We start from the raw sequence: 25,943 nt of genomic DNA, 5'->3' as shown, positions 1-25,943 counted from the left end.
AATGAGAACAAACCGACCCTGGACCTGAAGATTAACTCTACTTAAATCAATCAAGATGAGGCTGATCACAACACCTCATGACCAACTGCAAGACGACTGTCACAGCTGACTCTGCCGTTTCTGCCCGTAGCCCCGCCTTCCGCCTATAAAAGCCCTTTCCCACAGATGCTCAGTGCTGGATGACCTTTGGAGAGAAGTCTGCCCCCCACCCCCGGGTGCAGGCAGCCAAAATAAAGCAAACTTTCCTTTCACCAACTTTGCCTCTTTATTGGCCTTTCAGCACCAAGCAGCCAGACCCTGCTTTCCTTTACAGAGGGACACTCTTATCACCAGGGATGGGGAATTCAGGCCTGGAAGTCTCTATGAACAAACCTTGCTCCTTCTTTAATGACTACGCAAGCCCAAACCCTGCTTAGGTTGTTCGCTATTTGAGCACCAAAAGCACACATTTCCTCCTTCTACCAATTCCTCACAAATATTGCATTTTGTCTAAAAATATAAAAGCTGCCTGCTTTGGTCACTTCTGGGTCCATTTCTATGGCACGTCCATGCACATGGTTAAATTTTTTTTCTTTTCTCCTGTTAATCTGTCTTTGTCAATTTTGTTATCAGCCCAGCCTCAGGAACTCAAGAGGGGCAGAGGAGGAGATTTCCCTCCTGACATGTCCCAGGTGTCTTCTCTTCAGCCTCACGTTGTACAACCTCTTAGGAACCTCAGTCCTCACAGCCACTGTCACTCTGTTGACATCACCTTGCCAGGTGTGTTCTTCTGGAATCTCTACTTTGCGTTTCCATCTCACCATTCGATATTTCTTCAAATCGGTATGAGATTTCAGTGTCCATTGACTGGATATACACAGTTTATTAATCATTCCCTATGAAAGGACATGTTGCTTTTTCCAAATTTCGGCAGATATCAATAAAGCTAACTGAGCATCGTGGGCAGGGTTTTCTCTGGACTAAAGTCTTACTGTCTTTCACAAACATACAAAGGAGCACTATTGCTGAAACATAGATAACAGTATGTTTAGTTTTGCAGGAAGCCCCCAAAATGTCTCCCAAGGTGCACCCCGTTCTGCATCCCCACCAGCTGTGAATGGACCCCCTGCAGCTTCACATCCTGCAGGTGTTTGAGGTTCTCAGAGTCCTGATCTGATCCACTCTTGTAAGTTTTCAGGGATATGTCCTTGTTCGGAACGGCACTTCCCTGTGACATATGTTCTCCCACAGCCTTATTTGCGAACTCTTTGTCTTTTTGGTCAGGTGTTTGTTAAGGATTTTAGCCCATTTTTTAAGACTTTTGTTTCTTTCTTATTGTTGAGTTTAAGGCTTCTTGCTACATATTAGATAACAATCACATATACTAGATATGTCTTTTGCAAATATTTTCTGCCAATCTGTAGCTTGCCTTTGGGTAAATTTTAAATGTATTTTTTTTTGCTTCTCAATTATTTGTTGTTATGTTTCTATTACAATGAAAAGTGAAGTTAAACTTTCACTTCCTAAGCCATGGGAACTTCATGTGGGAACATGTCACAGTACACTCAAAGGCCTCTTTCAGATACTACAAGGATGGAATGGGTAAACAGAGGGGGGACTTCGTCAGAGATGCTCTTCTGGAAAAGTAGAAATGTACCAACGTACCCTCCTTCCTGTGTTGCTGGTGAGAACTGTGCTGCGTGTCCACAGAGACACAGATCCTTGATGAGAGAGTGAGATTTCATCAGTTAAAATGATCGTTTCCTAACAATAAATTTTACCCATGATGCATCTGAGTTTATGAATGATTATAACTTGAATGATTCAATGGATTTAGCAATGGTTGAAAACAAAATCAATACCTTGAATTATTATTATTAATTTTAATTTATGTTGCCACAGAGAAGAATTTGACAATCACAATTTCAGTAACACATTTCCATTACTTAGACTTATACTTCTTAAATTTTAGATACCTTGTTGTTTCATAATAAATATTTCATTACATCCCTCACGTTTGAAACTGGATTCCAAGCGGACCTAGAAGATGAAATGTGAGGATAGCGAATGTCTGTACATTCAGTAACATCTAAGACAACTAATTTAATATCACACGAGGGCATTGCTCATTTCCAAGTATACTTCCTGCTTCTTCTTTTCTCAATGATTCCAACAAACATACTAAATGACCTAAACCATCTGTCCTCAACGTTCCTGAAATCCACAACTCATTCTGAGCTTATACTCTCAAGATTTTATAAGGGAAAACACAGAAACCATCAGAAGGACCTGCCCATGTGGTCCCCATGAAGCCACCACCATCAGCCCTTCTCCCTCTTATCACAAAGGTCAGGCGCTCTTGCTGTGACCATCACTAGTAACCTGCAAAGAAAGATGACTGAAATCTCCCCACTTCTTTTTCCCATCACCCACTGGGCGTCTCTAATAGATATTCCCTCCAGCATTATCATATGACCTGGTTTCCAGACTGAATGGACCCCAATTATCTCCACAAAGGAAAAATAACTTTTTTCAGTTCTGGTGAACTAACACATTTTTCCTAGGGTTAAATGGACCCTAACAACACATCCCCACCCACCGAAACATAAAGACACCTGTTATATATCCTTCTATGTTAACATGAATTTGGATGGATCTCCTCTAATCTACCAGCTCATGAAGGACAGGTCAGATGCTGGGGCATCTGTTCAAATGCAGGCCCTTCTTCCACCTGGTGAATAATGGGCCCACCTGGTTCTAGGTTTTAGATGCCATCCCTTCCATTATCCTATCCCATGGCGTATCAGCTCAATTTTCAGTTCCTGACAACAGGGTGCAGACTTGTCCTTTGATTCTTGCCCATATTACTTTGTTCGGCTCTCCTATTATCGACATTCAAGCAGGCAGATCCTTTAGTATTGAATTTACTCTGCAAATATTATTGGACAAGCTAGAAGAAGTATCGTACTCTCTTCATGAAAGAGTATGGAGTAAATATCTTCTCACAGACGGCAGGCTCGACATCAGTCAGTGTACAGGTGAAATCACTGGGCTGAGGGAGAGCTGACCTGCCCCAGACCCACAGTAGTGACCTCTCAGGGCAGGAGTGGAGCCAGCGCTACATGTACAGGGTGTCAGTCAGTGATGGGGACTCACGTTGGTCTTTCTGGTTCCCAGGAGAAGTAACATCACTGATGGCACTCATGTCAATATCCAGCACCCCTGGCAACCCCACTATAAATTTCAGACATACCATTACCATCGTGATCCCCAGTTTATATCCTTGCAGACTGAAATGCAGGTGGTGAGGCCACATCCTCAGTGCCCACAGTGAGATGGGATGGAGCTGTGCTCTGCTCTCCAGCACCATTTACTTATATGACCTCAGGCACAGTCCCAGGACTCAGTGACTCAGGGACTCAGGAAAGCTCTCACGTGGACTTTTCAAGGGAACCTGCTTCCTGAGGTGAGGACTTTCCTCTGACCATGACACCCACATACTCTGCAAGCCATTCACTTTGAAGGTTTACTTCCAAGAATCATGCATGTTCTCTCACCCAGTGCAGTGGGAACTGTGTTCCCTGAGCTCCAATGTCACTGGCTGTGACAGGGAGAGTAAAAATGAACACTTCTAGAAGTAGTGAGTCTGTGCACTGTGACCAGGTCACCCGCCCAGCATGTTGGAGTCCTGAGGAGCTTCCAGGAGCTGTCTGTTCTTAGACCTTGCTAGCCCTGGGGATTCCTCAACGTCCACCCGCAAGGAAGGAGCCCTGAAGCTCGCACTGTTCCTGCAGACACTCAGTTGTGCACAGGAAACAGGCAGGTCAGGCTTCAGGCCATGTCAGCAGTGCTAGGATCCATGACCATCTCAGCAAGAATGATTACCTTGTCCACAAAATACACAGTGTGTTTAGTTGTTATGAATAAATCCACCTCCAGAGTAACTCTTGATAACATTTAAACTGTTTCAGGTGAAGAAATGTTCACCCAAGTTAAGGGACACACGAAGTCCCTTGTGAATTATGATAAACATTAAATTTTACCTCACTCTGTCTGAATTCAATGTGATTATTACATGTATGGTTTGTCTCAAATACTTGCACATCCAGGAAATAAACATGAGGTAATGCAGAAAGGAAAAAACAAGAGTCTGTGTCTGACATCTTGGAGGACCCTGAATGTGTGATGGGTATTTATGTGAAATATATACATCCATGGAATTAAAGTCTACTGCCCAAATCTGCCGTTAATCCTTGAGCACAGCTGATTTCCTCACTAGCCCTTCAGCATCATTTCATTCCTGGACACTGAGTCCCCCAGGCATAGGGAGGGGATGCCAGGTGGCGGCTGAGTTCTCTGAGGAAACAGTCAGCAGTGTCCTCAGGTGGAGTCCCAGAGACTGGGACCTCCCTTCACTACTTTCTGCTTTTTATAAAAAGGTCCCTCCCTTATGCAAATATCCCCTTAGACCACAAGGTAAAAACAAAGTACCTGTTCACTTAAATTCGGGTTTCTCCTCATGCTTGAAGAGAATTTCTGGGCTTCAGGAATCTCATCTGCAAGAAGATGAATCCACTGTGGTTCTTCCTCTTCCTGGTGTCAGCTCCCAGAGGTGAGTTTCTCAGGGATTCAGACGTGAACACCTGGGGAAGCTGCATCTGAGCCCATGAGTCACCGTGGTTCTCTCTGTCCACAGGTGCCCTGTCCCAGGTGCAGCTGCAGGAGTCGGGACCCAGTCTGGTGAAGCCCTCACAGACCCCCCTCCCTCACCTGCACTTTCTCTGGATTCTCATTAACCAGCTATGCTACAGTAGCCTGGGTCCGACAGCCTCCAGGAAAGGGGCTGGAGTGGGTTGCGGGGATAGATAGTGATGGAAGCGCATATTATAACCCAACTCTTAAGTCCCGGCTCCGCATCACCACGGACACCTCCAAGAGCCAAGTCTACTTATCGCTGAGCAGCCTGACAACTGAGGACACAGCCGTGTATTACTGTGCAAGAGACACAGTGAGGGGAAGTCAGTGTGAGCCCAGACACAAACCTCCCTGCACGGAGGCCCGTTACCACCAGGGGTCGCACAGGACCCAACAAGTACAGGGCTGCGACCTGCAGCAGGTGCATATATGGGCTGGGAGGGAATTCTTGTTAGATCCTGTGCTTTCCTCTTCCTGCCCAGGACCTCTACCAGAGACTCTGTACTGTATCCTAATGTTTCATTGCTGTGGATTATGGAGTGTCTAAAAATTTTTGTGTGCATATACATATTTGCTTTTTATTTTTATTATAGCTGTGTATATATATATTCATATGCACAGACCCATATAATACTCAAGAATTAAGATTGTTTATCATTTCTTTATCTTTTTCTCAAAGGAGCTCAAAAAAACCCTGCAGCTCACCATAATTTTCAATTTCAGCCTGAAGTTTGTGAAACGTGTAAATATCCTGACAATGCACATGAGATTTTTAAACAGTATTAATTGTTGTTTTGTTTTTGTAGATGTGGAAGGAAGAGACACACCATCCTGCTTTCAGGCAACCTGTACAGGCATTCTGAATTCTGCAGCGGGCAGTGTTATAGACTCTAACGCCAGAGCGCTCCAATACTGCACATGCAATTATCCTCGTTATTCACAGATTCCAAATCTGCAAATTCACCTACTTCTAGCTTTTATGAGCACCCTAAAATAAATACTGTCATTTTGTGGTCATTCACAGACATTAAAAATGTGGCCGGTTGTTTGAATCAGGCAACACACATGCGTGCACTAACACACACACACACACATACATACACACACACACATTTTCCCAGCTGAGGTCAGTCAAGGTGATGCTCTCTTTAATTGTTTCAACTCCCGTCCTGTAATTGAGCACTTTCTGGGGTCAAATTAGTGCCATGCTTTTCACATTTCTGTGATTCTTGGCAATTGTTTAAAGTAGTCCCAGGCATAGGGCTGAGGAACAGTCTAGTGTCCCTACGCACAAGTGGCTGTGAGTGGACTTAGGGAAAATATACATGAGACATCAGCTTCATTCAGGCATGAGTTATATGGCCATGGGTGCCGAAAATGATACTCATGTTTCCAATATAAAGTTCTTCGGAAACCTGAAGACAAAACTCGTTGCTGCACATGGGATGCAGCCTTGGAAACTTCACTTAATTCCAAATACAGCCTGGCAAGTGTGGGCTTATGGCCAAGAAGAGGGTGGGGTGGAGTGGACTGGAAATTATTAACAGAAGAAATACAGGCTAAGGGGATTCTGGTTACATAGACTCAAAAGGATTCTTGCTAAATGGAGACCAGGGTGATCAGATACCGTGTGGGTGATAGGAGGTTTGATGGCTTTGATCAACTACTGCGGGTGATCAGAGTTCAAGGGTAGGGGATTCTCATTATTCTCACTTAGCAGGGCTCTTCACAAAAACTGGTCATGCACATATAAACACAGAAGCCCACAGGTCAAGACTAGTTGAGAAGAGAATTACAAGGATCCTGTTGGCAAAGGGGTGGTCAGGGGTCTTTGTCACACTTAACAAGAGGAATAATGAACAGACAAGTAAACCAGGGATGCACACAGAAACACAGAGAAAAGACCATCTGAGGAGTCAGTGAGAAGACGTCCATCTGCAAACAAAGGAGAAAGGTCTGAGAAGGACCCAAACCTGCTAACACCGTGACCTTAGACTTCTCGCCTCCAGGCCTGAGAGGAATCCATTGCTCTTGTTTAATCCACCAGTCTGTTATTCTGTAATGGCCACACTAGCCAACGAGTACACCTATAATATAGACGCAGATAGACATATATGGAAATGTAAGTATCGTATTGGAAAAGGAACATCACCCATTCTTCAGAGGTGACATGAAGCTGTGTCCACTCTGGATCTCAGCCAGCACCCTCCGCCAGAGCCCTAGAGAAGGACCAGCCATGACCATCCTTATATGGAAACATGCTTCCCACCTGCACATCACGCCCAGGCTCAAGGGGAAAGCACAGCACCTGTGCTAGTCAGAATCAGGGTTCTCAACTTCACTGACATAACTCTCTGAAAGTCAAAGCATTGATCAAAATGAACATGAAAATCTTCTGGTCATTCCTCCTCTTGCGGGCATCCCTCAGCTGTGAGCATCTCCTGGGTCTGAGGAAGGTGGAGTTACAGGGTGACATCAGTGAACTGGGTGTTTCCTTGTTTCCCCTTTGCCAGGTGTCGTGTCCCAGGTGCTGGTGCAGGAATCGGGCCCAGGACTATTGAAGACCCTCTCCCTTACCCGCTCAGTCTCTGGATTATCCATCACAAACAGTGCTGGCTGCTGGGACTGGATCCCTCAGCCCCCAGGGAAAGGGCTGAGGTGACTGGGGTGCTTTGGTTCTGGGAGTAGCACAGCATACAAGATGTCTCTCCAGAAATGTCTCTCCACCTCCAGAGACACCTCACAAATTCAGTTTTCCCTGCAGCTCAGCTCCGTGATGACCTAGGACACAGCCCTGTGTTACTGTCCCAGTTGGTTCAGTGAGAAGTCAGGGTGAGTCCAGACACGACCCTCCCTGCAGGGGCCTCCCCAACCACCAGGGGGCGCTCAGGGTCATCAGGAAACAAGAGGACCCATTTCAGGGCAGGTGCAGAGGTTGGTACGGAGGGATTCTCTCTCAGAAGCTGTGGTTTCTCCACTGGATCATTGCCACCCCGGAAGCCTCATCCACAATGATTCCAGGGAACTTTCTTGTTTCTAAACTTGAGACGTTTTTCATGGATTCAGGCTTCTCTGTCTTTCCCCATCTATCTTTGGAAGAGCCGCACAGATATATTTCTTCTTGAGACCTTTATTTGAAGATTAGGTTAATACTTTCTGTTATTAGTTGTCAAGTTTTTAATCGTTTAATGACATTAGTAATTTTTACTGTTGAACTTTAAATCTGCTTTCCACCATCCGATGGATTTATCCTACCATCCCCATTAGATATATTTATTCAATCTCTTTATATAAGTATGAATCAAGATATTTGTTTCATACATTGTGTTAAGGTTATATACTAAGGCATTTTCTTTGCTTCTGTAATTGTGACCACTTGTCAGCCACGGGGAGCTCTTTCAGATTATCTCCTGTATCCTCTTTATGGGCCCCCATCCATTTCTGTGAACTTCCTTACTTTCTGGTGCTACAAGAGTCTGCAGGATAATCATGTGTATTCTCTTCTCTGGCCCTAGAATTAGCCATGCCTCAGCTGAGTTGCGGATCCTTTTCTGGAGAATAGTAACAGGAATCAGAAGACTGGGTATTAGGATACTAATGTTGGTGTCCTGTCTACTGGGAGCATTGGCTCTAGACCCTATAAGCTAAAAGACCTTGGAAATATATCTGTGTGCACTACCCCACATATACACACACACGTCTGCAACTAGCTCTGTATCTCACCTTCTGACCTGTGTTAAGGTAAATGTGAGACAATTCTTACATCTCCAATCCTAGTGCAACAACACATGGTTAAATCCAGAGTTTCCTCCTTGCTTCTCTGTTACTTTCCATCCAACAGTAAGAAACCTCTCTCCACAGATTCCATCCAGCTACTAATTGTTCAATTCCACATGCACAGTAGTAACTGAATGCTTGGCCTGACTCCTGATGGAAATACCGTTATCCACCAGGCTCTAGTGCTTACGTGCAGTGGCTTAGAACTTAGTCTTCAGACTCCACTCATTTCCAAAGTCAAAACCTACTTTCCCTCCTTCTCCAGCCATGTTAATTCATAGATTCACTATATTAGGTATCATCTATACAGTGTGCATCGTTCCATCCTTCAGTCTCTGAACTTCTAAATGAAATTTATATTTATATTAAAAAGGTTCTCCTATTACTGTATATATTTTGACATATTCGTAGTGCAATGGTTCCACCACTGCAATTTCATAGAGAAGAATTTCACTATCCTTAAATATTGTCCATGTTTATCTTATGAAAATCCTTCTCCCAAATTCCTGCTAAATGCTCATCTGACTGGTTCATATATAGACTTGCCTTTTCCCAAAGGTGAAATAGATGAAACTGAACGTTTTCAGACCGATTTTTTAATTAGCAATATGCATTTAGGATTCCCTCATGTCGTTTCATGGTATAATAGTTTAATATTTAGATTGCTGAATACAATTTCACAGCATGGATACATCGCTCACTGTTTATCTGCTAATTTATGGAAGAATGTATTTGTGGCTTCCATTTTTTCTCTATTGTAAATGAAGAGACCACAATAATTCATGGGCAGTCAATGATGGAGCTCTAAGTATCAAGTCACTTATGTAAATATTACGAGCATGACCTCTGGGGTCTTACATTAAGCTCTGTCTAGGTGTGTAAGTGAGTGCTCGGCCCACAGGGCCTGCACCCACTCACCCTGATTACTCATGGGCAGCACTCCCGCCTCCCACCATCAGTCAGTGTTGGTCACAGAGAATGTGGTCATGACCAGGACCTGCAAACTCCACCCAAATGAATGAGGTTCCCCAGGGAGCTCTGTGTGGACGTGAAAACCACCCCCAAGTCGTATGTATTGTTTATGACTACAGAACTTTGACTCCAATTTGCATGCTGTTCTTCTGATCCTGGTGAGTTCAGCTGGACCCGAGCTGTTGGGTGGACTCCCTTTTGTTCTCTGTGACTTAGAAGCCTAGCCTGAAGGCAGCCAGGCTGTTTTCTTGGCCGTTTTTCTCCTGGCTCACTGCCTAACCTTTAATGCCTTACCACTCTTATGGTAAGAAAACAAAACGAAAATGAAAACAAAACACAAAAGTCAAATCCAACCAGGAAAAGATAGCTTATGAGAGAGATAACCTTGAGATCTCAGAAAGATCCAGTGTAGCCAGGCCAACCTGCTACTCATTGCTACTCACCACTACCCCCTCCCCGCCCCCCCGCCTTCTGATTACCTCTTGACCTTTGATTGGAGGCTGTTTTCATTGATTTCTTATGGTGAGGATGCTGGAGAAGAGATGCTTCTCTCACTCAGAAGGAGATCCTGGGCCCATATTTTCACTTCAGCTGCTCAAATGACAGGTTTAAATAAGGATGAAGAATCCAAAAGAGGAATTCAGGTGGGTACATTATACAGAGACAAGATTATTTTTATATCCTCTTCACTCTTCATGCTTCAGAAGTCGACCCATTAGCACTTTGGCTCCGTGTTCTCCTGCTCCTTGTCCCAAACCTGCCCCCATCTTAGGAGGGAGTGGGTGCGAGGGTGGGAAAACCCAGCTTCTTCGATAGGTACTGTAACACAAAGCCAGTGAATTGCAGGCAAAAACCACTTCATCATAATTTGCAGGAAGCTCTGTCCTGGTGTTTTTTTTTTTTTTGGTACGCGGGCCTCTCACTGCTGTGGCCTCTCCCGCTGCGGAGCACAGGCTCCAGACGCGCAGGCTCAGCGGCCATGGCTTACGGGCCCAGCCGCTCCGCGGCATGTGGGATCTTCCCGGACTGGGGCACGAACCCGCGTCCCCTGCATCGGCAGGCGGACTCTCAACCACTGCGCCACCAGGGAAGCCCTACCTTTGACTTTTAAATGAACACTGAAATCAGCCTCTCTGGGGTATCTCGCTATTTTCTTCTTTCAGGTGCTATGGGACACCTTCAATCCTTTTTAGAGAAGGAGGACTGGAGCAGTGCCCTGTGCCCTTCCGGCAGGAGAGAAGCTCATACACTTTATCGTTTCTCTCTCCCATCTTTTGTCTGAGGGAATCCCAGAAATAGCTATGATGGTAAAATATGTGAACGGCTTACTATTTATATCTGGTCTTCAGGTGCCATAATAATCATAATACATATAATTAAATATGTCCAACTAAGTTGGTGGTAAGTCTTATCTCATTTCAATGTTACTGTTCGTATTTGAAAATCCAGGATAGTTTCATCTGGAACCGGCTGTTCTGTCATTCATCAGAACTGGCTTTCTGGAGAACTGTGTTGTGCCTCCGTGATCATGCTGTGCACCCCATGCTGGAAGCTTCACTCCCCTCCCAGTGGGAGCGCAGCTTCTCATTTCCTCAGCCTTCTGTTCATGATTTATGGATCAGATGGAGGATGATGTTGGCTCCATCTGGAAGGTGGGTCAGGCAGTCTTTGAGGAGACACATTGGAGGTCTTGAAATAGTGCTCTGGATACAGACTCCATAAGTAGAGAGACTGATATGGAAGAGAAGAAAGGGCTGGACTCTCCGGAAGTGAAATCAGATTTCTCCTAGAGTGGACTTCGTCAAAGACAGAGGCTCAGCACAGTTGAAGGCAGGCATTAAAAACCCTTTCTGATCTCAGATACCTCCCTCAGAGCCCTGTCTGAGCACCGAAACTGGCCACAAGTAGACTGTTGGCCATTGGGCTAAGTCAGTCAGAAAAGCTGACTGTGTTACCGAGGAGGAGTAATATCTTGGCACCTACTGGAACAGTTACACCATTTCTTTGCCAGACTTGTCAGTCCAATGAATTGTAAAGGGTGAGGGGTACCCTATCCCATGCTCATACCTCCCCCCAACCCAAGGAGGTCAGCCATCTCCCTGAATCCTGTGTTCATAATTTCCTTGTTTTTATTTTCATCTGTGTGAGGATAACACAGTTCATTCATCTGTTCTCCTGTGGACAGGCATTCAGGATTTCCAGGTTTGTGCTGTTTAAACAGTGATGTTATTAACATTCTTGTATATATTATAGGGTACACATGGGACAGAGTTTCTTAGGTGTATATATCAAGAGTGAAAGTGCTAGACCATAGAGTAGGTGAATGTTTGGCATTACTAGATAATCCAAAATTATTTTCTAAAACGATCATACTAATTTACATTTCTACCAGCAGGGCATAAGAGATTTTGTGAATCCACATCTCCTCCATCCTTCCCACAACCAGTGCCAACAACTTGGCATTATTGGACTTTTTAATTTTTGCCAATCATATAGATACAACTCATATGTCTCGTGTTTTGATTTGCATTTCCACGCTCACTAATGAGGTTGAACATTTGCTTTATGTGTTTACTGGCCATATGTGTTTCTTCTGTTTTGAAATTTCTGTTCATGTCTTGTGCTCATTTTTCAGTTGGGATATAAGTACTTTAAACTGATACATAGGAACAGTGATTTTTCTAAGGAATAGAATTAAGTTTTATTCTAAAATTAGGATTCTACTCCCAAATGAAGTTGGCACACATTATTTTATATATTAATATTATTCTTACTCTAGGAAAACCTTAATTGCATCTGAAATTCAGAGGGTATGAATGGGCAGCCACATTCACGACCTTTGGAATATTACAATCCTGAATTCAACAATTTTCAACCATCTCAACCATTATCATCCTGCTTTCCCCATCCACTTCTAGTCTAAACCACCCTTGTCTCTCACTTTGACTAATGCAACAGCTTCCTAACTGGTCTCTCTGCTTCTATTCTTGCCCTCCTCAGTCAGTCTCTATAGCAGCCCCCATGATTTTGTTACTCCTGTCAAAACCCTCCCATGACTTTCAATTGCCCTTGTAATAAAACCAAAACTCACTGCCCCAGTGCAAAAAGCTCTATGTGATTTGATTGTTGCCTTCTCTCTCCATCCACCTTTCCTTGACCTCTATCCACACAGAAATTTTTGCTGTTCCTGGGACAGACCAGGCTTGATACTCTCTCAGGGGTTTTATGATCATTATCTTCTGCTGGGAAAGTTGTTCTCCTGAGTCTTCCCATGTATCGGTCTTTCACACCGTTCACTCTCCTACTCAATGCCACTTAACCAGAGGTGCTTTCCCTGACCTCCAATCTTGATATATCTTCTTATCCCACTTTATTTTTCCTCACAGGACATATTACATCTGAATGTAAGTGCCACAATGGCAGAAACTTGACTTGTTTCCTGCAGCATCACTTTTATATAGAATGGTGTCTGGCACATAGTGGACCCCCCAATAGGTATTTGTTAAATAAAATAAAATAATAAATAATGTAGATGAGAATGCTACCCAAAACTTCTTCGGTTGTTCACCTAGATGTTCACAGATAGCATTAAATCAGCATAGGTAAACCATTATCATACAGAATCGGTTCTAAGAACTAAGATGATTCTAGCTAGAATCAGGCTGATTCTAGAAAATCAAGTCAATCTTGGAGAATACCTAGAGTTGGTAGTTCTTTTTTTTTTTTTTAACAAACTTTATTAGGTACATTTTACATATCACCAGTTTCTAGTGTAAAACTCAAATGATTTTAAATAACTTTACTGGAAATAACTTTACTGAGTGGTACAGCTACCATCATCAGTTTTAGAACATTTTCATCCCCCTCAGTAAGATTCCCTTGTGCCCATTTATAGGTGATTCTTTTTTTTTTTTTTCCTACAGTTGATTCTCATTCCCATTTCCAGCCCCAAGCAACCACTAGTCCACCTGTTGTCTCCATACATTTACCTTTTCTGGACATCGCATCTCAATACAACGTGTGGTCTCTGGGTCCGGCTTCTCTCACTTAGCATAACGTTTCTGAGCTTTATCCGTGACACGGCATGTGCGGGCAATTTGTTCATTGCTATGGCTGACTAGGATTCTGCCATATGGCTGTACCACACTGTGTCTATCCATTCCCCAGTTGATGGGCCTTGTCCGTGGTTTCTGGACTCCGGCTACTGTGAGTAAAGCTGCCGTGAACATTCATGTGTGTGTCTTTGTGTGGACATACTGCTTTCATTTCTCTTGGGCAAATGCCCAGGAGTAGAGTCGTTGGGTCACACGATAGTTTATGTTCAGCTCTTTTGAGAAACTGCTAATCTGTTTTCCAAAGTGACTGTGCCACTTTACACTCCCACCAGAAGTATATGAAGGCTCCTGTTTTTCCACATCCTCACCAGCATTTGTTATCATCTGTCTTGTTTATTATAGCCCTTCTAGTGGGTACGTAATGGTATCTTGTGGTTTTGATTTTCATTTCCCTAAAGGCTAATGACGTTGAGTATCTTTTCATGCGCTTATTAGCCAATCGTATATCTTCTTTGGAGAAATGTCTATTCAAAGTGTTGGCAGTTCTTAAAGGTCTTAAAGGAGAGGAAGCGTATTTGTGGAAGTTTTCTCAATACACAGAATTAACTTCTACAAAGGCAGATATAGGATGGGAGTGTGCAAATTACTTATAAAGGAAGAGTGTAAACAGCATAGCTTTGTTAGAATGGAGTATCTCCAAAATGTAGTGGAGGACTAGTGGGATGGGCAAAAAAAGTTAGTAAATGGCCTTGAATGCCAGGTTGAGTAATGCAGTGTGAGAGGAGTGGTAGCACAAAGAGATTGGATTTTGACGCCTAAAAGAAGTACTTGGGTTAAATATGCCTGCACTAGTTTTCTTGTTTGTAGGGACATAACAGGATATATTCCTCAGTCTATTATAGGACTGTAGGAGAAGAATAGATTCCAATGACCATTTGGTTCATTTGTCTATCCAGGCAGAATTAAATATAGCTCATTTCTGATACATGGATATAGTTTCTACTGGAGATCACAAATTATTCTTCAAGGAAAGATATTCTCTTCTGCTCTTGGCTAATCCATTTCAATTAAAAACAACCCTGACATTCAGAAAAGCCTTCTTATTGCTTTCTTCTTTCTTTCTTTTACTTTTCTTTATAAATTTATTTATTTATTTGGCTGTGTTGGGTCTTCGTTGCTGCACGCAGGCTTTCTCTAGTTGCGGTGAGCGGGGGCTACTCTTTGTTGCGGTGTGCAGGCTTCTCATTGTGGTGGCTTCTCTTGTTGCGGAGCATGGGCTCTAGGTGCGCGAGCTTCGGTAGTTATGGCTCGTGGGCTCAGTAGTTGTGGCTCACAGGCTCTAGAGTGCAGGCTCAGTAGTTGTGGCGCACGGGCTTAGTTGCTCTGCGGCATGTGGGATCTTCCCGGACCAGGGGTCAAACCTGTGTCCCCTGCATTGGCAGGTGGATTCTTAACCGTGGTGCCACCAGGGAAGTCCCTCTTACTTCTTTCTTCACTTTTAGTTACATTTTAATTTTTTACTCTAAAATATCTGATTTGGGATATAAAAACGAACAATTGAGATAGCTACTTTTCGTCACATTCGGTCTTCATGATACTGCAGATTCTTGAAAACTGTTTCTCTTTTTAGCCTTTGTTCCCTAGTCTGCTTTTTCTATGCTCATGAAGAACCCATCCCTCCGCACACACTGTGATAAGTGATGGCCATATAGACTGGAAGCCAGCCCCATCACCCAAGAACATTCACTGACACAGTGAACAAAAGGAACTGAAAGCTTCCTGTGCCAAAACTTCTCTAAAATTCTCCTGTGTTTGAATAGGGAGTTGTTGGTAAAGACCAGGCAAAATTTTCCCTGAAACTATTGATTCCCAAGGGTAAATCAAAAGGACAAGTGGAAATGATTTATATATGCCACAGGACTCAGGCTTCTGCCTCAGACCTACTTAAATGCTAGTACCGAAAGCAATCAAAAGAAGACACTTCTAAGTAAACGTCAATAACTGTCTCACAGGTATGGACGTTCTCTCTTCCCTTTCCCTGGGGACAACCCAGACTTACAGCTAATCTGTCATTGAGCACTTACTGCCTGTAAGAGGAGGAGAAAGAGGAGGAAGAGGAGGAGAGACCAACTGACCACAGATTAGATAGGAAATCTTAAAGTAAATTTCTTTGCCTCCTTTTTTTTTTTTTTTCTTTAGGGATAGCAGCAGAGGTCTGGAGGAAACTTTTTTTTTTTTTTAAGTAGGCATACATAATATTACTGTTAAAATAAAACGATAGATTTGCAGAACTGTTTTGTACCTGGATTCATATTTAGGTTTGTCATTTTCTTAGCCTGCGGCTATTCCTGAAACATGTGCAGTGATTGTCTTCTTTCACATTTTGTTGGCATATATTTCCATGTTATGTTTCTTTGTTTTCCTTTTCCATACAATCCTGATGTTAAGATGATGTCTGCAATTTCAACAATATCAACGTTACTGGATTAATTTCCTTCAAGTTTTTTAAAATAACAGCAAAAAGTTTATAAGCAGCTTACTACTCTAAACTTGTTCTTTATAAGTTTGTTTGGATTTACAAGTTTCTGCTCTTCATCAATGAGGAACTGTCATTAGTTAGTGTATCCTATGTGTGCATGATCCTGGGCACTTGAAGATCTCAACTTGCAGAAGCTCCTGTGTTCGGATGGAGAGACGAGTCCTAAACTGATCATGAAGTAAACCCCCATTATGCCCAAGGTACTATGCTGATGAAAGCTATATCATGAATTATAACAACATATGGGTACACATGGTGTGAGGGGCTTCCCTCCAGCAAGGGAAGCAGGCAAAATCGAGCAGAGACAAAATAATCCATTTCCCATCTTTTGCTATCCACAAAGTCCATATTTCGGTAAACTTTGTTTCAAATTTTTTGGTTGTTCTTATTTCTTAATAAGAAAAAGAGACGATCCTTGCATTGAATGGAGTTGAGCTTTGAATAATTAATTTGGTGTAATTTTTTTGTGAAGGTCGTATTGGTCCTTTCCTGCACTGCTGAATGTCAGGTCAGTGTCATGGGACATTGTTTGGAGACATACTTCGCCTCAGCACATTCAGGATTCTCCTAACATAAGTGCCATTTCCTGGCGTTTTCTTCCCTTGTGATCAGGAAGTTCTTCAAGTGTCTTTAGTTTACAGAACCATTTTGTGTGCATGGGGGTAAGGGGATTAGGGAAACTAGCAATTTGGGTCAAAGCCCTAGTGACTCTATAGATGATACTGCGTTTGCACTTCACTGGGAATGCAAGAACAGCCCAAGTCATGACTTCACAGTGAAAAACAGAGGAGACGACTCTGGAAAGAGCAGGAGTGTTGTTAGAAGCGATGCTGACAGGGAGTAAGAGTTTTAAGGGTAAACTGGAGGCAGATGAGAATAAACTGCTAAGTAAAAAACATAAACATCTTGAGTAAGCTTTCTCAGTTAGAAATAGTTTTTTTTCTTGCTAGATTTCAGGCATATTTTCATCCCTTAATTTGACTTTCTCCTCTTTCCACATTAAATGGATGGAAAAGTGTTACCAAAAAGTCAGGGGTTATAATGATGAAAAGCACATCTCAGAGCAGTGGTTCTCAAAGTGTGTTCCCTGGACCAGCAGTTTTAACATCACAGGGGAATTTGTTAGGAATGCAAATTCTCAGGCCTTATTCTAGACCTACCAAGTCAGCAGTTTTGGGGCTAAGGCCACTAATTTGTGCTTTGACAAAAGTTCTCCAGGTATATCTAGTGTGTATCAACATTTGAGAACCACTGGTGTAGTGATTAAGGGTATGACATCTGGAGCCAGATAGCTGTAGTACTTAGGGCAATTCATTTGTTTGTTTGTTTCCCATCTGTAAAATGGTAGCTGTACCAAACTCACAGTGTGGTAATGGAGACTAAATGAGCTAAAGTGTGTAAAATCCTTAGAGCAATGCCTGGCCACTGTAAGTGCTATATAAATGATTAGGTGATGATGATAATCTCTTTATAGGTGTTATTTTCATTTTTTCCCCCCACAGGGTACATTTCACAATTTACAGCACAGCTTTTTGTTTACCAGGAGAGCTTCTCCCCTATTATCTTAGAGTTATTTTCCATGGCTCAAAGCAGCATTTCTCAGCATGTGCTCCATGGCTTATTTGCATCAAAACCACCTGTGGTGCTTATTAAAATGCAGATTCTTAACTTCCCCCCAGACCTACAGCAGTGATCAGAATTCTCTAGTGACTCTTCTTCACCCAGAAATTTCAAAACCACCACCCTTGGATAACAAAGACTATGATCTTCATTTTGCAAATGGGAACGTGAGGCACAGGGGGTAGCATAAGCTCAGGGAAATCCAGAATCTCAGTAAGACCACGAATAAGAACTGGATTTCTGATTTTGTGTTCTATTGACAGATTATGCTGCTTCTTTGTGGCTTTATTTGCTTTATCAAGAATTTGATTCGGGTTGTGCCACTTTGTTTACTGAGACCTAGCATTATTTAACCTAAAAATAACATTTACATTATAAATCTAGAACTATCAAAAATGATGAGTTCCGAAAAATATACCTGGACCATTATCCATCACTCAGCTAAAACTGTTTCAGTTGTGGCTGTATCTAATACATCACTATTTTTTTTTTAAGTTAAGTATTCTTAAAAATTAATTAAATTTTTTTGGCTGCGCTGGGTCTTCGTTGCTGTGCCTGGGCTTTCTCTAGTTGCGGACAGTGGGGGCTACTCTTCGTTGCGGTGTGTGGGCTTCTCATTGCGGTGGCTTCTCTTGTTGCGGAGCATGGGCTGTAGGCGCACAGGCTTCAGTAGTTGTGCCTCGTGGGCTCTAGAGCGCAGGCTCAGTAGTTGTAGCGCAGGGGCTTAGTTGCTCCGCAGCAGGTGGGATCTTCCTGGACCAGGGCTCGAACCCATGGGCCCTACGCTGGCAGGTGGATTCTTTTCTTTTTTTTGCGGTATGCGGGCCTCTCACTGTTGTGGCCTCTTCCGTTGCGGAGCACAGGCTCCGGACGCGCAGGCTCAGTGGCCATGGCTCACGGGCCTAGCCGCTCGGCAGCATGTGGGATCTTCCCAGACCGGGGCACGAACCTGTGTCCCCTGCATCGGCAGGTGGACTCTCAACCACTGTGCCACCAGGGAAGCCCTGGCAGGTGGATTCTTAACCACTGCACCACCAGGGAAGTCCCTAATACATCACTCTTATGTTAAAGATGAACTAAAAGGGCTCAGAGAGGTTGAGGAAACTGTCAAAAGTCACATGACTAGACATCAGCAGTGTGGAAATCAGAGCTTGGTCTCCCAACTGCCAATCCAGTGTCCTTTCGCCATATCCCACTGTCCTAATCCTTGCTGATTTAAATGATTTAAAGGAGCACTTAAATTTTAGAAACAACTTTACCTATACTGCTCACATAAAATCTGGTCTCAGCAGTTTTTTTTAACCTCCTTTAATTTCTTTTACTTAAAGATATGCTAATATCACATCTTCCTTTTTACAGTAATGATAAATCAATAATATACTGACAACTAATAACTCAAAGCTCCACTGCATAATGCTTTTTCATCAGTGCAAATTTGACTGTTCTAAAGCAGTTAGATTGACTTTTCAGGCTGTGATGAAAACCCTTTGGGCCTTGTCACACAGGGCCTACAGGTCTTGTATACACTGACCTATTACAGTCAAGCTCCCACACAGTATTAATATGCATTTAGATAACTTAGCTCTTAACTTGAGGCTACACAGGGATATTTATCTCCTCTACAAATCACGCTCGTGTAATTGGTGGGACAGAGGTGCTATTCATGCCAGGATCACTTGATTATCCTATAAAATGATTTTCTTTTTGTCTCAATTGTTTGTATTTTTATATTATATATGAACTTCATCTTAATGCAGTCATCTTTTCCCACTTCTCTTTCCTGCTAAGTTTCTTTTCATCTTACCCTTAGCTAGTTCACTACTACTTACTACCTAGTTAACTACTCCTCATTTTTACATCTTAGCTCAACTGTTACCTCCTCATAGAAGTCTTCCTTTTCTTTCTCTCTCTCTATAAGAATCTCCCTGCCCCCATACCATGCACTCTTTGTAACTTTACAGCGTTTATTTCTTCATGGCACTGATCACAATATGTAATTTTAAAATTTATTTGTTTGCTTTTTTATTGTTTCTCTCTCTATACACTTGACTGTGAGGTCCATGTGTCCATCATGCAGGTGTCTGCCCGAGTACTAAGCATGATGCCTGATACACAGCAGAGGCTAAGCCAACATTTGTTGAATGAATATGTCTGTGAGTTGCTGTGGAATTTTGTAGTCTGCTTAGAGGGGTATGAGTATGTGTTATATCTTGGTCCCCTATGATAACTTCTTTTGGATGATCTCCTTCAGTGACAGACACTAACATAGACGTAGGGTTGTCTATCTACTCAGTTAGTTTCCTTGACTCCAGATCTATTAAATGGACAGGCCTCCTAGACCATTTGGACCATGGTACCTTATCGTGAGTAAACCTAGGTTTTCTAGATCATTCTAGACCACGATGTACTATCTTCCAGAGCTTGTATTCTATGGTAGCCTCTGGTCACAGGTGGTTATTGAGCACTTGAAATGTAGCTAGTATGAAGTTCCATATGCTGTGAGTGTAAAATACACATTGGATTCTGAGGATTTAGTATAAAAATGTAGAATATCTCAGTAATACCTGTCATACTGTTTACTTATTGAATAACATTTTGGGTCTATTGGGCTAAATAAAATATATTATTACATTTAATTTCACTTTTTTTCTTTTTACTCTTAAAAAGTGCTACTGGAACATTTGAGATTATATATGTGGATCACATTTGTGACTCACATTATATTTCTATTGGGCAGTGTTGTTCTAGACCTAACTAGTTCACCTCTGTTGTTTGGCAGTGTGGACTGAAGGTGATCCCCTGAAGGGAATGCCCAAATTGCAAGAGCCTCTCATAGCCTGCTCCATTCTTGTTAGCTGTGCACTAGGGGAAGAACTGGCACTCCAGGAGAGTGGCTCAGGTGTCATTTCAGTACTCCCTCAGTGTCAAATCACGAGGCCCACATACAGTTTGCATCCCGAGACACAGAAACTTCAAATATATTGTTAGTGTCCATATATCTTGCTTAAAATAATGATAGGACCAGAACCCAGATCCTTCAATTATGCTAAGTCATTGAATTACTTATAGAAGGACTGACTAATAAAATTATATCTTCCTTTTAAAATGCAATACTAGAAAATTTTAAAGGATTGTTAATTAGTTATACAGGTTTTCTTTAAAAAAATCAATTAATGATGAAATTACACCAGTCTTTAGACAACTAAATAGAAAATCATATTGTATACTCTGATAAATTAAACAAACAGAAACTCCTATTATTGCCACGTGTGCTATAGTAGAGGATTAAACTGGGATGACCTTTATTTGGCAAAAGCATATACACTGCAAAGCAAAATTTAAACAAGTCAGATATGAACATGAACTCTACTTGTAAATAAACACAAATCTAATAACCATTCTTTGCAAAGCTATAAAAACTCCCTTGGAGACCATACACTGCAGTTTGGAAAACTGGTTGCTATGTCTTATTCCAAAAGCCCTCACCACTGACACATCAGGCAGACTTCTCTTCTTAGGTAAGGAGATGGATTCCTAAATAATTAGCTTCATCATCATTATCTTCTGGTTCATTCATTAGTTTAGCAAATATTTAGTGGGAACCAACTATGTGCCAGGCATCTGTGTGTTCTAGGTGCTCAAGATGCTACAGTGACCAATGCAGACAAACTTTTGCTCTTTGGAGCTTAAATTTTTGTGCTTAGGTATTTTCTCAACAGGAAGAATAAAATGAAAGGATAAAGCAAATCTAAGCAGTGCTACCTTAGAATGCCACAGGTAACTTTTTTTTTTTTTTTTAAGTTGGGAATCGAAATGAATTTGAGACTTTCTATCCTGTGTCTTTCTTGGGGAATTTGAAAGTGGAGGTGCATATGGAAGGTGGAGGTGCATAAAACCATACCTATCCAAAGTACTAATTAGTATTTTCAGAATGAAAATGTCAGAAGACCCTTTAAAGCTTCAAATAAAACCATTAGACTGTGTTAAGGGATTTTCCAATCATTCTGGGGGGTCTTGGCATACTTATTCAGTTCTTCTTTCTTCTGCTGGGACATCCCAACCTATAGTTAACCAGATGTCTTAGTTCTTACATCCATTAATTCTAGGAACTCCCAGTCAGAATGGCTTCCCTTCCCGCCCAACAGACTCATTCTCATTCTCTCACAGTCCGAGTCCTGCCCCGGCACATATTCTCTCCCTTCCACATATTCACTTGCTTACACTTCCACAGGTTCCCCTTCATCCCTTTCAAGCAGAGAGGCTCCTTTAATATGGCATTTTCCCCTTAAAGTTCAGCCGGTAGATGTCTCCATTACTCCCTTATAGCGAAGACCTCGGCAAGTAGGGTTTAATCATTTCTTTAACCGACAACAAGGAAGAAGATTTGATAATTTGCCCAAAATGAGCAGATGCTCGGGAGGACACGTCTCCATCCTACGTCCCTTCCCTCCGATTTAAGCCACAAATGAAAACTACTTTCTCCCTCTTTACCAGGCAAAAGGAAAGGCTGATTTAACTAAGCATGCAAGATGCCAACACCCTCCTCCTCGGTACATCCAAGTTTCCTTCGCTCTGAGCCACCACAAGTCTGCTTCTCCCTTCACTCCGCCCACCCCACCTCTCACCCCCTCAGGTTCCCGAGTCATCAGGGAACGCGAGCGGGTGAAAGGACTCAGCGAAGCTGCATTCCGCGCCACCGCCTCCTCCTGCGCCTCGGGTTCAGCACTGGACAGCTCCCGCACCAGCCCAACAAACGGCAGTCGGCTGATTGACAGAGGAGCCGGCCAAACAGGGCACAAGACGACTTGAAGCCGCCCTACCAGGGTTTGGTTGCGGCCAAGCCGCCTCTTTAAACCGGCTTTCCTCCCGAGAGCAGGGAGAGGCAGGAGTGTGGTTTGCGGCCAAACTTAAAGACTCCAATTAACCAGCTGCCTAGCCCTCGTGGTTCCGGAAAGACAAACGCCTTAAAAGAAACCCTAGCTGCTACGCTCGCGGTGCGGGTCTGGGCGCGCGCGCTCCGCGCCTCGGGGCGAAGCGGACGAGGAGGAGCCTGAGCCGGGAGGCGGGAACGACCTGCCACGGGCGAGACGATGGAGCAGTGTCTTTGGCGGCCGCGGCGGCGGCGGCAGCAGCAGCAGCAGCAGCAGCAGCAGCAGCTCCTGAACACACCTCAATGAGAGCGGCGGTGGAAGCTGCTAAGCAGAAAGACGTAAGCAGGCCAACTATAGCTGCCGGCGGCGAGAGGGGATGTAAGGTGCCGGGCTCCAGGCTGCGAGGTGCGCAATCCCGAGCAGACCCATGGTGGAGCAGGAGCAGCCGGCGTTGCCACAGGTGATCTGATCTCCTGCGACGGTAGCTCAGTCAGCCGCGCGTATGTCAGAACATCCCTACTTTAAAGTCCTTTTGGACTGGGTGCCAGCTGAAAAGGGGGAAGACTCCTAGAAAAAGTCTTAGTGCTGATAGATTGACGACCAAAATTTAAAAAGTGACTCCCTCCGTTACCTCCTCTCCTTGCTGCGAGGCAGATGGGAGCCATGGCTAACCCCTTACTCTGCTGCCTCCTGCTCGTTCACCTGGGATTGGGAGCTGCCGGCGCCAGCCGCGACCCTCCAAGTCGGACGGATTCCTCTCGATAGAAGGCCCTGAGGGCGAAGCAGCACGCCCAGCAGCCGGCTCGAGCCTCTGCCTCGGACCCCTCGGCTCCCTGGAGCCGCTCCACCGACGGCACCATCTTGGCGCAGAAAATCGCCGAGGAGGTGCCCATGGACGTGGCCTCTTACCTCTACACCGGGGACTCCCACCAGCTGAAGCGAGCCAACTGCTCCAGCCGCTACGAGTTGGCGGGCCTGCCGGGGAAGTCGCCTGCCCTAGCCAGCTCCCATTCCTCCTTGCACGGGGCGCTGGACACGCTGACACACGCCACCAACTTCCTCAACATGATGCTGTAGAGCAATAAGTCGCGGGAGCAGAACTCGCAGGACGACCTGGAGTGGTACCGGGCACTGGTGCGGAGCCTCCTGGAGGGTGAGCCCAGCATCTCCCGGGCGGCCATCACCTTCAGCACCGAGTCGCTGTCCGCCCCAGCCCCGCAGGTCTTCCTCCAGGCCACGCGCGAGGAGAGTCGCATCCTGCTCCAGGACCTGTCCTCCTCAGCACACCACCTGGCCAACGCCACGCTGGAGACCGAGTGGTTCCGCGGCCTCCGGCGCAAGTGGAGGACTCACTTGCACCGCCGCGGCTCCAATCAGGGGCCCCGGGGCCTGGGCCACAGCTGGCGGCGCAGGGACGGTCTTAGCGGGGACAAGAGCCACGTCAAGTGGTCTCCGCCTTACCTGGAGTGCGAGAACGGCAGTTACAAGCCCGGGTGGTTGGTCACTCTCTCCGCTGCTTTCTACGGGTTGCAGCCTAACCTGGTCCCGGAATTCAGGTAGGGAGGGAAAAAAGATCAAAGCAAAGCCTTCCTTCCGGGTTCATGGGTAGGTGCGCGTGTGGGGAAGGAACACTGTGGCTGTGACATTTAGGCCTCCCACCTTCAAAGCAGAGACCCAGGCTGAGGGACACCCCACGCAGGCGCAAGTGCTTAGGGACAAGAAGTGCCCCGCATTTGTCAGCTTCAGACACTCAGCAAAAGCTTTTCTCTCAAATCAGTTCCCCTGCAAGGGGCAAGGGACGGGAGCTCTTGGTAGAGCTGAGAGATGCCCTATGTTTCTCTCTAGCCCTCGGGAGAGCAGGGAGGGGAGTTCCCGGTCAGGGGTGATGCACTGCACCCTGGCAAGCTCAGGGCATGCCAGCCAGGCACAGAGTGGCGTGCCAACTCACAAGAGTAGGAAAGGGAGTGGGAAGAAAAGAGTTCGTTATTCCCGCTACTTCGGGATAGCCTCTACCTACTTCCTCCTACGTGTGTAGTTTGAGGCGCCAGTCTGTTGTTAGTCAGTTACCAGAGCGCCTAATGAAAACGCTGCAATCCCCTGGGCAGTTCTGTCCCTTCAGCAGTGAGTCAGTCCCAGCAGCACAGCTGTCTCTAGGATCCATACTTTGCAGTTTGACAGGTGCGCTCCTTCTACTTGTCTCCCTCCTTCCCTCAACCCATCTCCCATTCCTTGGTCCCCTCTTTCTCCTGTTTTCTGTGTTAGGCACACCTAGGGGTTCTCTGGCCCTTCACATACACACACTTTATAAATGAACCTGGTTGAGTCATCCTAGGGAGGGAGGGATCAGTTCTCACTGAATGCACTCAGGGAGCTCAGAGAAAATTTAGTAACAGTTCTGTATTTCCTGCCTCACGGTGTAGCATTTGTGGGAAGATGAGAATTTGCAGATTAGCAGGTGGTAACTTGTGCCCTGGGACGTGCCTGATTTTTGGGGTGAGGGACTTTTAGAAGTAGCCCTGTTGAGTGAACATGAGGAACAGAAAGGAAAGAGTGGAAACTCCACAGAAGGCCTGGGAGAAGGCCACAGATTGACTGGTATCCTCCCCAATTCCCAATGGGAAGAAGGTCTTGGGGGTTGAGGTTGCTTCTGTACTTTTTGGGAAACTGGGCAAAAGTGAGAAACCTGTGTGTGTTTTAATGCCCTTTTGGTACAACAAGGACAGGATGATGACCTGGTGAAAGTTACCAGGGGGAGTACTGGGTGGGCAAATGGGAGGAGTCAGAAAGCTTATATGTCTTGGCACTGTTATTTACTGCTGAATGACCTCGAGAAAGTTGCTTAATCTCTCTGGGCCTCAACAACTTACCTATCAAGTAAGGGAGTTGAACTAGATGGTCTCTAGGGAGCCATCCAGTTATAAAACTCTGTGGCTTTTAATGCTGGCAACACTTGAGAAGGTATAAATGAAAAGTAACCTCCTTTCTCTAATTCTGTATGACCATATTAAATGTTTTTTGTGTGTGTCTATCTCTTTAAAGGATCTTGTCTTAAACCAGCGTAACTCTTTCCTACTTTAAGGATAATCTTACTTCCTCCTGACTTCTGTAGGATCCTATTAGTAAAAGCTGAGCCCAGCTTTGAGTCTTTGCTATATTATTTGCTCAGAAAAGATCTGCAGATGCCCTTCACTGCTAGAAAATTGCTTTTGGCCTTCGCATAAGCCTTTTCAGGGAGTCCCAGGGCCCAGGACTGAAAGATCAGTTGATCAATCGATCGATTGATCTATCCATTCATCCAGCTTACTAACGTGTATTGATACTTTATGTTAGGCTCTGTGCTAACTGCTTTGCATGTATTATCTTGATTAAGCCTCACGACAAACCTGAGTTAGGTTTTATTAGTTTCCCCGTTTTACAGAAAAGGAACCTGAAGCA

At 44.3% G+C, this 25,943-nt stretch overlaps 1 pseudogene; it reads left to right on the top strand.

Annotated features, from left to right (window-relative positions):
• The first annotated feature begins 19,158 nt into the window (after nt 1-19,158).
• On the top strand, nt 19,159-25,665 carry LOC149748625 (metabotropic glycine receptor pseudogene; annotated as a pseudogene).
• The last annotated feature ends 278 nt before the right edge of the window (nt 25,666-25,943 follow it).

Source organism: Delphinapterus leucas, chromosome 8, assembly GCF_059928025.1.
Source record: "Delphinapterus leucas isolate spDelLeu-1000000601 "Yukka" chromosome 8, BTC_Dleu_Yukka2, whole genome shotgun sequence".
Lineage (NCBI taxonomy): Eukaryota > Metazoa > Chordata > Mammalia > Artiodactyla > Monodontidae > Delphinapterus > Delphinapterus leucas.
Note: the sequence above shows the minus strand (reverse complement) of the source record. Positions and strands in the feature narration are given on the sequence as shown.